Below are 16,512 nucleotides of genomic sequence, written 5' to 3' on the forward strand. Positions count from 1 at the left end.
ACTACTCCCACATTTGTGACACTATTGTGCTAGTAGTATTTCTTGGAAGCAGGTCACTGTTGTAGTTTGCAAGGTTTATGAGCTGTATGAGTCTGGTTGTTACTATTCTCCTGAGGCGGCATTTTTACGACCTTGGAGCACTATGAACTCTTGTCAATAGTGGTGAAGCTTCCAGTTCAGCACCAGCTTAATTTCTCCTTGCTCTGTGTCATAAGCATAAGATCCTTTAATAATAGGACCTTCCTATCAGGTTATAGAGAATAGCCAATAACATTGGTATTATTCTATAATGTTTTCAGAGTGGTTAATATGTCCCTTTTGGCCAATGACTCAAAAAGTTATAGTTCTTACATTGTATTTGAGTAGCATACGGGTCTATTTGGAGCATTGTCTTCCCCTTTATATGTCAACTCCATTGAAATTACTTTTATATGTTTACAGTTTAAGAAGCTTCTAAAATACTAGGTTATTTATTTGTTACTTATTTGTATATTTATTTATTTATTTATTTATTTATCTTTCATATATTCTGTCTGGACTGGAGTTTATTCTCCCTCCATTCTTTCCTCTGCCTCAGAACTCCTCCTGTTCCTCCATTTCCATTCAAAAAAGAACATGCCTCCCAGAGATATCAACCAAACTTGGTATATGAGGTTATAATAAGACTAGGCACATACTCTCACATTCAAACTGGATGAAGCAATCCAGTAGGATGAAAGGGTCTTAAAATCATATGAACAAGTCAGAGACAATGCCCATTCCCATCTTTAGGAGTCCCATAAGAACATCAAGCCACATAACCATAACAAAACAATTCAGTCTTTGTGAGCCCATATGAGCCCTGCTTAGTTGATTCTGTGGGTGATATTTTTATGGTGTCCTGACCCCTCTAGCTCTACAATCTTTTTTAAAGTGTCTTCCTCATGATTTTCTCTGCTCTATGTAATGTTAGACTATTGGTCTCTGAATCTGCTTGCATTAGTTGCTAGATAAAGCTTCTTGGATGATGATTATCCTAGGCTCTGTTCTACGAATATAGTAGAATATCATTGAGAATCTCTGCCTTTTTTACTTTCTTTCAGAGGTATTTGGTTCTATCTTAGATGTCTAGGCTACCCAGACTCATTCCTGGCCATCCAGGTAGTATCAGGCATGGGCTCTCTCACACGGTATGGGTCTCAAATTGAACCAAATATTGGTTGGCTACTCCCATAAGTTCTGTGCCACCTTTTCTCAGGACATCTTGCAGGCAGGACAAATTATAGGTAGAAGGTTTTGTGGTTGGGTTGATGTTCCAATCTCACTACTAGAAAAATCACCAGGTTATAAAATATAGGAGGTTCAGGCTCTGTATCCCCCATAACTATGAGTCTTAGGTAGGGTCACCATCATGGATTCCAGGGAGTTTCCATTGTACTAGGTTTCCAAATCACCTCAAAATACCACCAACTTCAGTTGTATCTCCCAATATTATACCTGTCAGAATGGCTAAGATAAAAAAACGTAAGGGAAAGGTCATGATGGCAAGAATGTAAAACAAGGGGAACATTCCTCCATTCCTGGGTGCAGTACCAACTTGGACAACCCCTATGCAAATCAATATGGAGGTTCCTCAGAAAACTGGGAATCAGTCTACTTCAAGACACAGCTATATCACTTTTATACATAAAGCTGAAGGACACACGATCCTACCACAAGGACACTTGCTCAATTATGTTAATAGCAGCATTATTCATAATAGCCAGAAACTGAAAAAAACCTAGATGCCACTCAACTGAAGAATGGATAAAGAAATGTGGCATATTTACATAATGGATCATTATACAGCTGTTAAAACAAATGACATTATAAAAACTTCAGGGAACAGGGTGGAAATAAAAAATCTTATTCTAAGTATAGTAATCCAGACCCAGAAAGACAAATATGGTATGTACTTACTTATAAATGGATAATAGCTGTAAAGTCAAGAATAATCATACTACAATGTATAGACCCAGAAAGGCTACCAAGGTTATCTCAAGAGGGAACATAAGCATCTCATGGGAAGAGGAAATAGGGTAGAATTTGAATGAGTACTTGGGAAGTGTGGGTGTCTTAGGGTTTTATTGCTATGAAGAGATACCATGACCACAACAATTTCTTTTATTTATTTTTCTTTTTTTCTTGGATATTTTATGTATTTACATTTCAATATTATCCTCTTTCCAGGTTTCCCCTCCAGAAACACCTTATCCCATTGCACCTCCCCCTGGTCCTACCAGTGTGCTCCCCCCACCAGCCCTTTCCCACCTTACCACCTTGGCATTCCCCTACACTGGGGAATCGAGCCTTTACGGGACCAAGGACCAAGGGCCTCTCCTCCTATTGAAGCCAGACAATGCCATTCTCTGCTACATATGTGGCTGGAGCCATGGGTCCCTTCATATCTACTCTTTGGTTGGTCGTTTAGTCCCTGAGAGCTCTGGGGGTTCTGTTTGGTTGATATTGTTGTTCTTCCTATGGGGTTGCAAGCCTCTTCAGCTCATTCAGTCCTTTCTTTAACTCCTCCTTTGGGATCCCTGTGCTCAGTCCAAGGGTTGGCTGTGAGCATCTCCTTCTGTATTTGTCAGGCGCTGGCAGAGCCTCTCAGGAGACAGCTATAACAGGCTCCTGTCAGCAAACACTTTTTGGCCTCTGCAATAATGTCTGGGTTGGGTGTCTGTATATGAGATGGATTTCCAGGTGGAGCAGTCTCTGGATGGCCTTTCCTTCAGTCTCTGCTGCACACTTTGTCCCATATTTCCTTTAGACAGGAGCCATTTGGGTTAAAAATTTGGAGAAAAGTGGGTGGCCCCATCCCCAAACCGGGAGCCTTGTCTAACCTCTGGAGATGGTCTCTACAGTTCTCCCTCTCCTTTGTTGGGCATTTTAGCTAATCTCATCCCTGTTGGGTCCTGGGTGGCTCTCTGGTTTGTTCATAGGCTTATGCTCATTTACCTTTCTTGTATTCCCCAGATCCACCTGCTTATGCACAGTGATGCTGACAGAAAGCTGGGGTCTCCAGCCTCAATAAACAACAAAATAACTTTTTTTAGACATGGCCAAAAAGTGAATATGATTTGGCACTCTATCATTGATACTCCACAGATGATTCAAGGACATGTCAAGTTGACAACCAATGCTAACTAGGACAATGACTCTGTACCATGCCTGTGCTATCATCATGGCAATAAACAACATTTTCATATCTTTGGAACTTAGGCTCTTTTCAGTCAGTCTTCTCACCAATCCCTTCAAGCAAACTCAGGTGGGCTATTTGTCATTATGTGTTAATTTTTCTCTGATCTTGAAATTCATGTATACAGACCTGTATTGTGTATTTTGATTTAAACTTGGCTTATTTTTCTCAATGTTTTTGTTTTCAAATTTATGTATAATTCAAGGTATGCTAATAGATCAAGTGTCTTTGTTGGTTGTGAGTAATATTGATTATATGAATATTTAAATATTTATCTGTTAATTTATATGAAATACCACATTTTTAATTTTTTTCAATCTATTTTGATTAACTGCCATGAATAGTGATAGAACTTTTGGTGAATCAATGTTTGTATTTGTTTTCAGTAAAAATTAGTAGTAATGACTCTAAGTCATTTTATAACTCTATGGTTAACTCTATGAGGATGGCCAAGATTTCATTTACTGTACAAATATTCCAATCAGAAACAAAATTTAATTTGTACTCTAAATGATTTTAAACATCTTTGTATACAAAAGTGCTTACATGAATTCAGCTTGTATATTAGGCATCTCCAACCTAAGATCTTGATGCTTACAGATCCTTTTTCTCTATCCTTCTGTCATGACTTTATTTCTTTAACACAGCATTGAATTTATTACAAAACAAAAATTAGGTGCATTCCCTTCTTTCATTAATTTATTATTTACTTTACATCATTATTGCAACCTCCTCCTCTCACCTCTTCTTGGTCACACCTTGACACATCCCTCTCTGAATTGCCTTGTCCTTTTTTCCTCACTGAAGAGGAATTCCCCCTTGGATACCACCCCTCCCAAGGATATCCAGTCCTAAGAGGACTGTGGACAACCTCTCCCACTGAGGCCCAAGCAGGCAGTCCAGTTAAGGGAAAGGGATTCAATGGTAGGCAACAGAGTCAGAGACAGCCATGCCCCATCCCCCTGTAATTATTATTGGATCTACATGAAGACCAAGCTGCTCATTTGTTCCAAATATTTAGGGGACCTAGGTCCAGTCCAAGCATGTTCTTTAGTGGTGATTCAGTCTCTGTGAGTACCCATAGGCCCAGGTTTGTTGACTGTGAAGGTCTTTGAGTGGTGTCCTTGACCCTTCCAGCTCCCTCAATCCTTCTGCTAACACTCTTCTAAAAGACTTCCTGAGTTCTGCTGGATATTTGACTGTGGGTCACTGCATCTGTTTCTGTCTGCTGCTAGATGAGACCTCCCAGGAAACAGTTATACTAGGTTCCAGTCAGCAAGCATTGAAGATTATCATTAATAGTCCCAGGGCTCTCTCACTTGGGTCTTAAGTTGGGGCAGTCATTGGTTGGCCATTTTCTCAGTCTTCTCTGTCTTTATTCCTGTGTATCTTGCAGGCAGGACAAAATTTGGGTTGAAGGTTGGTGGATTGATGTCCTATTTCCTCCTTGGAGTGTCTTCCTGGCTATAGGATGTGGCCACTTCAGCCTCCATACACACCCTGGTAGGAATCTCAGCTAAGGTCGTTCTCATAGACTTCCTGGAGCCTCTCCTGTTGTAGGCCTCCAGCAAGTCTCCCACTGATTCCTATTCTCACTCCCAGCCCTTTCCTGCATCCCTTCTGCCCACACCTGATCCCCTCATCCCTTCTCCCACCCTGTTCCTTCTCTCCATACACCTAAGAGGATTGTTTTCTTTCTCCTTCTGAGTGAGATTCATACATCATCCCTGGGCCCTCCTCATTACTTAGTTTCTTTGGGTCTGTGGATATTAACATGGTTATCCTATAATTTATGGCTAATGTCCACTTAAAAGTAAGTACATACCATATATGTCTTTCTAGGTCTGGGTTACCTCACTGAGGATATTTTCTAGTTTCACCCATTTGTCTGCAAATTTCATAATGTGTTTGTTTTTAATAGCTAAATAATATTCCATTGTGCAGATACCACATTTTTAAAATCTATTCTTTAGTTGAGGAACATTTAGGTTGTGTTCTATTCCTAGTTATTGTGAATAAAGTTATTAACATAGTTGAGGAAGTGTTCTTGTAGTATAGAGAGAATATGCCCAGGAGTGTTATAGATAAGTCTGGGTAGAACTATTTCTAATTTTCTTAGAAACTGCTAAATGGTTTTCCAAAATGATTGTACACGTTTGCACTCTCACCTGCAATGGAGAAATGTTCTCTTTGTTCCATATTTTCACCAGCATGTGCTATCACTTGATGTTTTGATCTTAGCTATTCTGCAGTGTGAAAGATGGAATCTCAGAGTCATTTTGATTTATATTTCCCTAAAGAGTAAGGATATTGAACATTTCTTAAAGTGCTTCTTCACCATTAGAGATTCCTCTGTTAAGAATTTTATGTTTAGCTCTGTACTCTATTTTTAATTGGGTTACTTGGCTTGATGATGTCTAATTTCTTGAGTTTTTATGTATTTTTGGATATTAAGTATGAGGATTTATTTCTGGGTCTTTGATTCTATTCCATTGATCAACCTGTCTGTTTTTTATGACAATACCCTGAAGTTTTTATAACTATTGCTTGGAAGTAAAGTTTGAATTCAAGGATGAGGATACCTCCAGAAGTTCTTTTATTTTACAGGATTCTTTTAGCTATCCTGAGGTTTTTGTTTTGTTTTGTTTTGTTTTTGTTTTTTTTTAATTTTCTATATGAACTTGAGAGTTGCTCTGCCAAGGTCCAGCCTCAGCAAGAGGAAGTTTCTGAGAAAGGTGGGAATAGGAGTAGCACAAATTCAATAATGACTCAGTCAGTAGTTGATGCAAGCTGTCCATTCAAGTACTTTCTCTGTCCCCAAGGGTTCTCATCACTCTTCCTTCCTCTCCTTTCTTCCTTCTCATTCTTCAGTCTTCTCTCCTCTCATTCATTTGGCTTCTCCTTTGTCATGCATTTGACTTCTCCTTCTTATTCTTTTACTTTCTTCCAACCAGAGAGCCTAAACCCAGTCTTTTATTTACTAAAATTAGCAAAGCTTTGATCATTATTAATAGTATTTTTAGAAGCCGGGTGGTGGTGGCGCACGCCTTTAATCCCAGCACTTAGGAGGCAGAGGCAGACGGATTTCTGAGTTCAAGGCCAGCCTGGTCTACAGAGTGAGTTCCAGGACAACCAGGGCTATTCAGAGAAACCCTGTCTCGAAAAACCAAAAAAAAAAAAAAAAAAAAAAAAAAAAAAAAAAAAAAAAAAAAAAAAAAAAATAGTATTTTTAGAAATCCTTAAATTTACATAAATTCTATGAATTCTGGATCATTAATTCCTACCTCTGCTTCCTGAAAACTGAAATGAAACCTAAAAAAGCACATTTCCTTATAGGTTTACACAACATGTTCTTCATGGGTATCTGGGCAGAGCTCTTGCTGTTTCCTGGTACAGCAGACAGCAATATTTAGTAGTGATTTTCATGTAAAAACAGAAAGATGACAGACTACTAAAATTAAAATAATTCCTTACAAAGTTTAATATTCAAACATGTAAATTGACTAGCTTGCCATAATATCTCTTCAGGCATTATTATCTCCAATCCTTCAAATAACTAGGAGAACAAAGTACTAACTTTGACCTGGAATTTTATTTTCAGGTTATGTGAAGAATTGTGTTAGAGTTTTTATGGGAATTGCATTGAATCTGCAGATTGCTTTTGGTAAGATGGCCATTTGTACTATCTTAATCCTATTGATCCATAACCACAGGAGATCTTTCCATCTTCTGATATCTTCCTCAATTTTCTTCTTCAGAGACTTGAAGTTCTTGTAATGAATGTCTTCTTTTACTTGCTGGATTAGAGTTACAACAAGAGTTATATTTGTGACTATTATGAAATATGTTATTTCCTTGATTCTCTGTTTCTCAGCCCTTTTATCATTAGTATATAGGATGGCTACTGATTTTTTTTTTTTAATTTATTTTGTATCCAGACACTTTGCTGAAGGTTTTTATCAGTGGCAGGAGGTTCCAGGTAGAATTTTTGGAGTAATTATGTATAGTATCTTATCATCTAGGTATGGTGATAATTGGACTTTTTCTTTCCAATTTATATCCCTTTATCTCCACTAGATGTTTTGTTGCTCTAGCTAGAACTTCTAATACTGTGTTGAATAGATAGGATGAGAATGGGAAGCTGCATTTTGTCCCCAATTTTAGTGAAATTGCTTTAACTTTCTCTTTATTTAATTTTATGTTGGCTATTGGCCTGCAATATTTGCCTTTATTATGTCAGGTATGTCCCTGTATCCCTGATCTCTCTAAGAATTTTCAACATGAAGGGGTGTTAGTTTTTGACAAGGTGTATTACTTCTTTAATAAGATACAGAAATATTTACTTTCTCCTTAGATTATGACACTGTTGTACTTGGAAATGAATCTCTTCAGACTCTGGTCCAAATCAAAGCATGAAGCTGTGTTTCCTTTATCTCTCTCTCTCTCTCTCTCTCTCTCTTTGTCTTTGTCTTTGTCTTTGTCTCTCTCTCTCTCTCTCTCTCTCTCTCTCTCTCTTTCTCTCTCTGTGTGTGTGTGTGTGTGTGTGTGTCTGTCTGTCTGTCTGTCTGTCTCTCTGTCTGTCTGTCTCTCTTTCTTTCTTTCTTTTTTATTATTCCATCCTACAGATTCCTCCTTTTTATCTGTCACATATCATCCTGAATCAAGCCTAAATTTTTTTGCTTCTTCCCTGAGAGATATGGAAAGAGTAGTTTGGAGAAGTAGGCCAAAAACATTCTTCCAAATATGTGAAAATAAACATTATCCATACGTTGTCAGGTACAATGATAAAAGTGAGTAATAAGAAGCAAAAAGTATTATCAAATCCTTCTTTTTCTTTCCTCAAATAAAAGAAAAATATGGAAACTTCATATCCAGGGGTTTTGTGAAAAAGGTATGCTTAGTGGAATTTTACAAGTACATTAATATTGATATATTGACTAACCTGTAAATGGCTTTCCAAGCACTTACCAGCTACTTATTTTTATTTTGTTTTTGCTTTGTTTGTTTGTATTATTTTGTTTTTGTTCTTGTGATAGTGTCTTATACAACTGGGTTGACTAGACCTCATTATAAAGCTGAGTATGACCTTGAATTCCTGACCCTCCTATTTCTACTTCCAAGTACTAGGCTAAAAGTCACCGTCCTTCATTATCAATTTTGCCTATTTCTTAATGCAGACTTAACTTTCCACATAGTCAGAGGTTTGAGGTAATTCTTCCTGCATGCAATATACAGCACTGAGGATAATGAATCTAGATGGCCTGTGAATTTCAACAGTTAGGACCTTATGTTCAGAATGCAACCTTGCTGCCAGTATGCTATTTTTCATTCTTATGTAGAAAAAAAAAGCTGCATCTTTCCAACTTGATCCCAAATCATTTCTGATTGACTACTCCAGACACCATTTCCCTGTCAGCTGCTCCATTTTTCCCAAGAACTGTAGGTGGTCTGCTGAAACTGACTTCCCTGGTGGTAGCCCTGTTTATTGTCAATCTATAGAACCCATTTATTTCTCAGCCAAGTAGAACTGAGATCCATTAGTGTCAGTACTTGTAGCAAGAGAGGCATGGGCGGTCATAAATTAGCTACAATCTTCAATAGTCTTTCCTTAGAAAAACAAGAAAGGAGCAGCATGTAGCTGTGATCCTGTCTTGTGACAGTTCCATTAATGGGCAGCATCATGCAGTGGATCAAAGAGTGGGAGGTTAACTGTCCTGAAAGTAAATTGACTCTAAGTACAGATCTCATTAGGTAGTAATAGATTCTTTCATCGTTTTGCAAAGACGTTTTTCTCTGCTAAAGTGAAGATATAGAGCAGAAAGGAGAAAACAGACTAAGAGGAAAAATGTTATTTGTTGCCTCTTTCCATAGATCAACCTCTTTTTTGATGTCTTGTGTTTTTAATTATCTAGTGACATTGTCTTCTTTTTGAAATAAAATTAAGTCACTTACTATACCTCTTCCACACTCTTTCTTCCACAATAACCTCTGACTTTTCTTTTTGTGAGAGCACAGATTTATGTAATGGACATATACCACTTTAAGAAAATGCATGCAAATTATGAGTATAAAGTTTTTGAAAAGATGAATGCTTAAAATAGAAGCCACATTGTATAATCACATGTATGAAGCTGTTGAGCATTTATAAACATCATTAAAATATTTAAGAAATGGGATGTGGTATTCACTGACATGCCTTTCTAATTACCTTTTTATGAAATAGATAATGTAAAAAATTTTTAGAAGATCAGGAAGTTGGTTCAGTGGATAAAAGCAGTTAGCACCAAGCCTGCCAACCTGAATTCAATCTCCAGAACCCACATATTGGGAAGAAAAATGACTTAGAAGTTGTCATTTTTTAAAAAAGGTTGTCAGCTGGCCTATACAGCATGAGAAGATGTAAACAATTTGATATATAGAAACAGAGACACAAAGACACAAACATACTTACACACAGACATGCACACATGCATATAAGCATACAAGCATGCACATAAAGAAAAAAATATATAACCTTGGGCTAGGGAGCTGGCTCATTGCATGGGTACTTACCATGTACCTATGAAGACTCAAGTTTGGACTTTCCAGCACTTATGTAAAGAGCTAGGTATGGTCATATATACCATTGATTTCAGTCCTCAGAGCCAAGGGATGGTGTTAGGAAAATCATTGGAGGTCACTGGCCAACAGACTGGTTGAAAAGGTTGAGCACCAGGTTCTGTGAAAAACATTGTCTCCAAATAAGCAAATAAAAAGTGATATAGAAGGTAACACAATGTGCTCCTGTCCCCTGAATAGCAACAGGAATGGAGAGACATACACATGTACACACATGCATACAGCACACATGTGGGCCAGTGGGCAGTTCTGACAGCCAGAGTCCAGTAGAGCGGCCACCTGAGAATCTCGGAGACCCACTGAGCAAAGTAAATGTGTTCACAAGGAACAGTAGGCGTTTGGTGATAGCTCCTGAGATGATGACTCAGATTTCAGACCAGACCCTGCACTGCTGCCCCTGCAGGAGATGTGTGCTCTATCAGGCAGACAATGCCTCAAGCTCCCAGCATTCTAGCTGGACCCTACACCCGGTCATCTGACCACAAGCCAGACATGCCATGCCCAATACAATAAAAAGGGTGGTTTGCCCCTCCTTACTCTCTTACTCTTCTCTTACTCTTGCACTCTTGTTCTCTTGTTCCTCATTCTCTTCCTTTTACTTCCTTTCTCTCTTGCTCTCTTGCTCTCTCCTCTCTGCTCTTTGTTCTTTTTTCTTGCCTTCTTTCTCTCCTCTCTCCTTCCTCTCCTTTCCTTCTCTCAACCAGCATATTCTATCCTTCCTACAATAAAAATAACTCATTTAGACATTGCCTCCTTTTTAACTAAGGCACCGTACAACAAACAGGTTAGCCCTGGGGGAGAGAGAGAGACCCAGGTCTTAGCTGCAGGCCCACTGCCTCCAGGGAGAGAGAGAGAGAGAGAGAGAGAGAAAGAGAGAGAGCCTCAGCCAGGCCTCTGCTATGGAATGACAAACACACACACATACACACACACACACACACACACACACACACACACACATAAACACACACTCACACACACCCAAAAATTAAGTTTTTGATGAGTCAATTTATCTTGTTTTTTACATTCTCTTTTTTGTGATTTAATTTACTTAATTTAGTGGATCTATTTTCTTCAATCCTTCATTTTATTTTCTGTCCAGATTTCTTGACATTTCAATTGACAGGCATTTAATAAGACACTGTTATGAAGCAAAGTTTAGAGGGAACGTGCAGCCTGAATAAATTGCATATATTTTTTACATTTAGGAGCATCGGAAGGGTGAACAGTCAGGGTGACTGCAGAGAACATTGTTTTAGCCTATTCTCATACACATGAAGGCTACTTTATTTTAGTGCTTGAGAGAATATCTAAAGGATCAGGGAAAGCCTGAATCTTCTGTGTCATATAATTAACTTAAAATCATGGAGAGCATATTGCAAATGTTTTCTAGGATGAATGGAGGAGTAGCTATTGTTAAGACTTGAAACAGACCTGGCAGAGGTGGTGCACTCCTTTAATCCCAGCACTTGGGAGGCAGAGACAGGAAGATTTCTGAGTTTGAGGCCAGCCTGGTCTACAGAGTGAGTTCCAGGACAGCCAAGGCTACACAGAGAAACTCTGTCTCAAAAAAACCAAACAACAACAACAACAACAACAACTAAACAAACAAACAAACAAAAACTTGAAACAGTTATTGTGTCTTATTTTTTAATAAACCTTAGTCTGGTTAGATATCTCCACACCTTAGATGCAGATCTAACAAGCACAGGCAGTTTTTCCTTAACTAAACACATAGCTTCCAGGCTTGCTAATATGACTGCATGCTCTATATATGGAAGAGTAGTAATTAGTCACATTTTGGTTGCTATAATCAAATAGCAGAGGCATAATAACTTAATAAGGTGGCATATTTAGTCAACAACTTTGCATGTTCAACGACATGGCTCAGGCTTTGGCTCATCTCTAGTGAGGAACTTTTTGTCTATATTACATCACAGCATACAACAACAGTAGCAATTGGTGGCATGAAAGATCCCATCTCAGACAGCATGGCAGAAGGAGATTCTGGCTTTTTAACTACTCTTCTAGGCTAAGGAATTCACAACCACTTGATCTTAGAACTTATGTAGTTTTCTCAATGACCTAAGGACTGATCACTGAATGTAAACCTCTGAAATAATTAGCTTTCCTGTCAGCACCCTGGTCACTTAAGTTTTGTTACACTCTTGAACCTGTGCCAGAATACCATGATCAAATGCAATTTGGTGTGGAGAGGTTCTTGTGACCAGGAAAATCAGAGTAAGAAATTAAGAAAGGAGCCTGAACAATGAACTGCTTCAGGGCAGCTGATAGTCTTGTTCTTCTGGTTTGCTCACCTTGCTTTTTTGTAGCACCCAGAACCATCTATCCAGGAGTGATACCATCTGGAGTTACCATATCAATCTTCAATGAAAAAAAATGTACAGCAGACTTGCCCACTAGCTAGTCTTTTGGGGGGCATTTTCTCAATTGAGTTTCCCTCTTCCAAAATGACTATAACTTGTGTCAAGTTGACATATAAGTAGCTGGTATACCACTCTAATAGACTAGTAGGGAGGGACATTTAAACTATCTCCAAAGTACTAAGTAGACAGACCAACCACAGGATCCATATGTCTAGAAGTTCTTCCAAGGTACACGATTACATGATGAATGGGATAACTGACATCTCTTTGTAGACTCGAGGCAGGACAAGGACTCCACAGTCTCTTTTGCTGTAGATCTGGAGTTATGTACTCTAGAGCACTTCTAAGAGAGAAGAATAAAACTGTTACAAATTTAGGGTTAGAACGAATTTTCCTGCAAGCAAAGACCTCACTCATGACGTTGTTTCAGCTACAGCCTGTCAGCTCAGTACCTGCTCCTTACATTTTGTTATTACCTCAGACACAGGGCATGTGCAAATGTACCTATGACAGTCATCACGAGCCATTTAAACAAAGATTCTAGTGCAGTGAAGAGCAAAGATATTCGTGTGTTGCTGCTTTCTCTTAGAGAAAGTTCAATTGAGAAATGATATACTTTGCTGGCTTTCTGTAATATATACAAGATGTAGTAATATTGCTATTCATCATTAGAACTGCAATTTTCACACCTCAAAATGTGTCTCAAAATGTCCCCAAGTGGATATGACCTATTTTTTTTTTTTACTAACCTTTGAGATTTCCATGGGCATTACTTTAATTTAGTATTGATAGAATTTCTTCAAATTTGTTGTTAGTTGCAGAAAGGAAATTGATTTATGCTGTGTCTTGTCTCATTTTATATAAAAAAAATTAAACATGGGTTTCTTTGTTTTGATAGTTCTTTATACTAAAAAAACATGAACAAAGTAGTTGAGATCTTTTCCACACAGGACAGTAAACTAATAATTTCTTCGCCATTGCCTTGTTAACTCTTATTATGTCTCAAGGACATATGATTTGTAATTGAAGAATGAAAATTTAATATAGATCTATGATTCTCTGCTTTATCCTTTAGCCATTGTGGCTATTATAACTAATTTCCAGAAATACATCCTTGAAACAATGTGGACTTATTTTCTTATAGTTTCAGAGGTTTGAAGTTTGTAGTGGCCCCCACTTGTAGAGGCTTCAAGGAGTCATTTATCCCCTTACTTCTCTAACTCTAGAATGTTAACCCTTAGGTCCTACCTCATACTTCTGCTTTCTTTTCACTTTTTAGAGATCACTAAATTTATATCACCATTTTTCAATTAAATAGGTAGTGATCTTCCAATACTAGATTTTTCACTGAATCATGTCTATGATCTCTTTTGTCATATATACTGACATATTCACCAGCTGTAAGGATTAGACTTTTGGCATTTTTGAGGATTAGGTCAAGCACATAACCACTATGCAGAGTCCACTATCCCCAATGATGTCTTGTTTTAACTTTGCTCCAGTTATCAGCAAAGGGAGATTGGGGAATACAACACATCACCTATAGAAGAAGACACAAAGGCTCTAGTGTGAGACCACAGAAATTCACAGACACTGTGTAGCCTTTGACGAATTTTCCTTGTTTCATATTCTTACCTTTAAAATTAGAGCATGTGTATAACCATCTCATTTATTTACCAAGAAGATGAAATCATTTCAGGCATGTCAAACAGCCAAAATCTTCAGAGCTAACTGCATATGAGTGCAACATTTTGAGATCTATAGCCTTGAACTGTGTGCATCACTGTTTCAGAAAAGTGAAAGACTTTATCTAAGCAAAGATAGAAAATTTGCCTCTCTTGAGCTGGCAGCTCTCTCTTTTCTCTTTCAAAGTAGCACAGTTTCTACATGTGGAGTACATTCTAGAATGGGAATGGAGGATTGGCTTTTAAATGCACAGCTGTCATTCCAGGTAAAGTATAACTACATATTTTCCTTCATCCAGGGAATGTGGTCTATATTAATTTTATACATTAAGTTTGCATTTTATATTTAGATAATCTTTGACATTAGTTTTTAATAAATATTCTACTTTATAGGATGAATAGCACTACTCTCATTATTGAAAATTTGCACTTTCTGTCATTTACATTTTCTTGAAACCTCATCAAACAAAGGTAAATCTTAAGAGACTGAACCCACTCTTTCTTTATTACTAATGGGAACAAGGGAAAGCAATTGCTCTTTTGTATGTTTTAATATAGAGAGAGCATTAAAACCCTTACTGGTCAAAGTTGTAGAATATACAGAAAACATTTAGAAGTATTTTTAAAGTATAATATAATTTTTAGATACAAACAATATTTAATAAGTAAAAATGTTAAGACATGAGAATATATAATGTAGTTTTACTTGGTTTAGAAGAATTAATGATTTTAGACAATTTGCCTTGTCTATCTTGGTTTCAATTACAACTGGGCATATTATTTACTTCTTGACATACAAAAAATATTATAAAATACTTCTAATTGTTTTAACAAATATTCCTCTTAGAAAACATATAATCCCAAATCAGACAAAAACCAGTTTGAATCAGTTTGGAATGTTTTAAAATGGAAATAAGACAGCAACCAGTTCTGTCTGCATAATGCCAAATATTCTAGGTTGGTCCATATTATTGTTTTCTAGCTACCAACTGACAATTCTCCCAATTATATAAAACACCTTTTAAATTTGACTTATGCATTCAATGAAATAATTAACTAACATTCTTTCTAATTGAAATAATATTTGAAAATGCATTCAGATATATAAACTGCCCTTTATATATTTAGACATTTTCTTTGCTTTGCTTCTTTTTCTTATTGGAAAATACAACATTTAAAACAAGTGGGGATGGTTTATCACATAAACCATTTGAATAATGCCTCCTTTAGTGACAGTATATCACCAAGAGAATTTCTTCCCAAGTCATCAGTTAGCATTACTGAAGAAATAATAAAAATGAGTTATATTATCAATAAATAAATCAAAGGAAAATAATTCATTTTTAGATTTAGTTATTGATGGGGTATGGCATATGCTTTCCACATGCATCTGTGCAGTACAGATGGTACTTTGAGGATTAAGTTTCTTCCTTCACCATATGGTTTCAGGGATTGAACTATGTCCTTTTTCACTGAGTCATCCAATGGTCCAAGAAAGGACAATTCTTACAAAACACAATGGAAATAATAAGCAAGGAGCCAAAGGAACACTAGGGCCTAATGTTCCTTTCACCCATCTATGTGCACAGGAAAGTTGATGACATTTTAATCCACATGTATGTTGTGAATGATTGAAATTTGAAATTTCTAAAATGATAAATTAGTACTAGAATTGGTTGGGAAAACTATGAAACCCTAGAGGGCTTGTTAAAAGCTCATGTAAGATCATATGTAGGTACTTCCATGTGACAGTGCCTGCCTACATTAACAGAAGATATTGTAACAGCCAATGTAGCATGCTAATTCCTGCTCACATTCACAGAAGCTCTTGGGAAACACTATGTTGATGCTGTCACATGTGGGTGCCTATTCTCTCTCACAGAAGACCTTGCAAAGCACCCTGTACACGTTGTTACATTTGGGTTTCAGCTCATATTGCCTCATACCATTAATAGAAGCTTCAGGATTTGAAAAGCAGGGAAGGAATCGGTTGAGTTGGAGTACCCAAAAAAACAGACTTTTGCTTTTTAAAGGAAGATAAATGTTTGCCATCTAGGTCTCATGTACAAAAATCTTTTTAGTGTCTACTGAGCACCTATCTATCATCATCTTCCTAATAAGCATAGATTCATCTTTCATCTGTTATCAATCATGTCTATTTTTGCTATTGTTTAATTAAAAAATGGCAAGGAGTCTCTGTTTAGGAAATGTATGGCCTTAACAGTCTACTATCTGTTAAACAACACTTTAAACAACAAGGAAACACTTTTCACTCTTAAAAATTTTAAAACCTGCTAAAACTTTATTAGAATTTTAACTTTAATGTAAAAATACACTAAAATTTATTGGCTATGTACTAAAAAGTGATTTTATTTTTAGTAGTTGTCATCCTGTAAATCTTTCTGCTAGTTGGTATTACTTTATGTAAGAAAAACCTGAGATAAATAAACTCAAAAACCAGGGTTTCTTTTTAGAGGGTGGCACTAATAGATAGTCTTAAAGTGCAACATTGGTTGACTCTACTTCCTTTTTCCCTGGGTAGAATAATAAAATAGGGTAAAAGGGAATACTAGTCTGCTCATTATAGCCAGGATGCAGAAAGAGA

The sequence above is a fragment of the Mastomys coucha genome, unplaced genomic scaffold, assembly GCF_008632895.1.
Source record: "Mastomys coucha isolate ucsf_1 unplaced genomic scaffold, UCSF_Mcou_1 pScaffold14, whole genome shotgun sequence".
NCBI classification, from domain to species: domain Eukaryota; kingdom Metazoa; phylum Chordata; class Mammalia; order Rodentia; family Muridae; genus Mastomys; species Mastomys coucha.